The following is a 4033-nucleotide window of genomic DNA, read 5'->3' as shown; positions in this document are numbered from 1 at the left end:
TTTTATAACTTTGCTGAGCAGACATGGTGACCAGAGATTATTCTGGATCTAATCCTAGGAAATGAGGCAAGGATGACAAACATGATATTGTCTTGAGGTCTGTCTACTCAAGAATGTGGAAATGAACAGTTTTGTTAATGAGTTCACTCAACCATTTCACTGGTCCAGGATTCAAGGCACTTTCCATTCTAATGTTGAGTTAATTCCCAAGTATAAACTTTCTCAATCTTAGTAGGAAGTTCAGATTTTAAAGTTCCAGTCTTACTGAGTTGTTGACTGCTCACTTTGCTGACTACTTTCTGGGCCTCCAGTTGTCTCTATACAACATGCCCACCCACACCATATCAGGACTTTCATGTTCCAACAAGTCCTCCACCATTCCCACAACTACCCATAGCTCTTTACTACTTTAAGTATAGTTTTTCAACCCTATTTTCATTGCCTTGCTCTAAGCTCTCATCATTTATTATTTGAGCTCTTAACTTATCCTAGTAGCCAATCTGTTTGACAGTCCCCAAGGAAATATGCCTCTTCTCAGGACATCCTTTTCCCTGCATCCAGCATTTTTTCTAAAAGAAATTCTAGTTATGTTCATCCTATGACTTTCCTGTTCTTCCTGGACAACACCCAGTCTATGCTTCCCACCATCATTTGAAGTTAGATGTGGCTATGTGCCAAGACAGGGCAGCAGCATGATATGTATTCACTTCCAGTCCATCCATAAGACTCTTCCAAACTCAATCTCTCTGCTTTGTTCTCTTTTGACAATTGCACAGAGATGACTTTGAAAATCATAATGTTGAAGATGGCAGAGCCCCAGTCAGTCTGAGTTCTGATTCGTCTGCATTGATACAAAATCCCTAACTTCCCTTACCAACTAAGAAGTTTTAGGACTATTTACATGATCAAAAATTAAACTATTCTTGTGTTTGTATTGTACTTTTTTGTGTGGATTTCTTATACAGTACTGGTAGCGGAATAAATATATCTATTGCTTAAATTCTTTTTTATCTGTAGGATTAAGCTCAAACTTCTTAGTGCTACTTGGACTTTTTTCAATTTCATCTCAGCTTACCTATTCAGCTATCTTACCCACTACTTTTTACACACAGACTATATAGTTAGCTTCTCCCATTTACTGAATGTCATGTTCATTTTTGCATAGAAATAACTTTAACCTCTAGACATCGTTTAAAAGAGGCATTAAATGTGACCCTGTCTCCCAGAATACTCCTCTCAAAAGGGGCCAAAACTTTTCTTACTGCTGTACTCAGGCCATTGTACAGGTTTCCCCAGAAACCGAAATATATGGAGCCAAGTTGCTTTAGGCTTCAGTGCTTCTGAGAAGAGTTCTTACTGCCTTCTTGGCCTTTACCTGCCCCATTTGGAGTGTCACACCTAACGGTTTAAGTTTCTTTCTGCTTTCCATTTTCAACACACAAACCAGGTTAGTGAATTGGTTTGTGATGAAGACATTGTGATTTGGAAAGAATGGACTCTTCTATCACATACTGAGAGGAAGTGTGTTTGATCCTTCTTCTCCTCCACCTAAATCATCTCACAGGTAGATACATAGCTTGAAATGCTTTGAAATTTTCAGAGAGAAGAAAACTAAATTATCCAAAACCTTAGGACAGATTTGCAAACCCCTGACACTGGAAGTAGATTTTGGAGTTACCTAAGGCAAGTACTTACCCAGACCTGAGTTTCACAAAACAGTATCTTTTACAAGTAACATTCAAATATTGAGGGAATCAATTCAATCTTTGCAGAGCTCTCAGTGTCAAATGCTGTTCCTCATATTTAACTATCATAATGATGAGTAAACTTAGTGCTAATGTTTTGCTATGTATTTTTAGTCCTTATAATTTCTAAAAACAGCATATATATTTTTTTATGACATATAACAGAATTTCCTTTGTTTATTTATTTCCTTTCCCTATTTTAAAATAATGGCATTTTCCAAATGAGTTTATATCCAGTATTTTTTTGATGGGGTATCTTATTTCTTTAACATTAATAAATAAAATACTAAGAAAATCAATAGCCATGTGGAATTTATAAACAATAACTCTCCACAATATTCTGATAAATGGAGAAGGACATGTCCATTAAAGTGATAGTTCTCTAATCAGATCAGTAATGTTAAAAATTAAAACTTTCAAAAGCCACTGATCCAAAATAAACAAATGAAATAATAATACCTGTTGAACTTCCAATGGAAAATTATTTTTAATTTAAAATATAATTTTGAAAGATGAAGGCATAGGTAAACGTGGCTCACAGCAAAAATTACAACTAAACTACAGCAAAAATTACAACTAAACTACAAAACAAATATCACCTCAAACTGTCAGAAAATTGAGCTGTGTAGGAGTCCACCAATCTAGGAATTAAAAAAGTCATATTCATTCATACAGGTAGGAGGGGCAGAGGGGCAGAGACTCAGAGATGTGGAACAGCTTTGTCTCACATCGACATGTGGTGGATAAAAATTAGGGTGGATATCTCAGGAGCAAGGGATCCCAGCCCCACACCAGACCACCCAGTAGTGGGTTCCAGTGCTGGCAAGATAAGTCTCATAGCCTCTGGCTATAAAATATGGTGTGGGTTGAGGAGGCAGAAGAAACAGTGGGATTCTCAGGTATCTCTTCTTAGAGGGCCCATAACAAACTTAGAAATTACTCAGACCTATTCCCCCTGGTCTCCAGCACCTGGCCAGCAGCTTGAAGGGTACCAGGGGCATACTGGAAGAAATTCAAGGGTCTGACATCAGGGTGAGTACCAGGGGACAGCTTCCTCCTCTACAAAATTCTAGGGGCCAGGCAGTGGCCATTGTCCCTTTTCTGAGCCCTCCGCAACACAAAGCCACAGAGCAGCTTGTACCATATCTGAGACTCCATAAACATAGATCAAATGGGTTGCCCCTCCCTGATGATTACCTAAGGTTTTGCCCCATCCAACTATGGTGCACTTTTCTATAGTAGGTGACTCTACTAAGACAGTAGGTCAAAACAGCTCTACCTAATACATAGAAACAAACAGGGAGGCTCCCAAAATGATGAGACAAAGAAATATGGCCCAAATGAAAAAAAAAAAAAAACAAAACTCCAGAAAAATAACTTTAAAAAATGGGAATAAGCAATTTATCAGATACAGAGTTCAAAATGCTGCTTATCAGGATGCTCAAGGAACTCATTGGGTACTTCAACAGCATAAAAAAGACCCAAGCAGAAATGAAGGTTACACTAAGTGAAGTAGAGAAAAATTTAAAGGGAATCAACAGTGGAGTAGATGAAGCCAAAATCAAATCAATTATTTGGAACATAAAAAAGAAGAAAACATTCAGTCAGAACAGCAAGAAGGAAAAAGGATCTTAAAAATGAAAATAGGGTAAGGAGCCTCTGGGACTACTTAAAACATACCAACATTTGAATCATAGGGGTACTGAGGGGAAGAGAAAGAGTAAGAAATTGAAAACTTATTGAAAAATAATGAAAGAAAACTTCCCTAATTTCATAAAGGAAATGGGCATTCAAGTACAGGAAGAACAGAGTCCTAAATAAGATGGACGAAAAGTGGACCACACCAACACACATCATAATTAAAATGCCAAAGGTTAAAGATAAAGAGAGAATCTTAAAAGCAGCAAGAGAAAAGCAGTCAGCTACCTACAAAGGGGTTCCTATAAGACTGACAGCTAATTTCTCAAAAGAAACTTTGCAGGCTAGAAGGGATTGACAAGAAGTATTCAAAGTGATGAAAAGCAAGGACCTACAACCTATGTTACTCTACCCAGCAGAGCTATCATTTAGAATCAAAGAACAGATCATTACCAAAACATTATTATATGAAATGTTAAAGGGACCTATTTAAGGAAAAGAAGATTAAAACCATGAACATTAAAATGGCAATAAATTCACAATTACGAACAATTAAATCTAAAAAACAAACTAAGCAAACAAGCAGAACAGAAACAGGATCATAGATATGGAGATAATTTGGATGGTTACCATCTGGGAGGGAGAAGGGG

This window comes from Furipterus horrens, unplaced genomic scaffold (genome assembly GCF_987537825.1).
Source record: "Furipterus horrens unplaced genomic scaffold, mFurHor1.1.pri manual_scaffold_7, whole genome shotgun sequence".
Classification (NCBI taxonomy): domain Eukaryota; kingdom Metazoa; phylum Chordata; class Mammalia; order Chiroptera; family Furipteridae; genus Furipterus; species Furipterus horrens.
Note: the sequence above shows the minus strand (reverse complement) of the source record.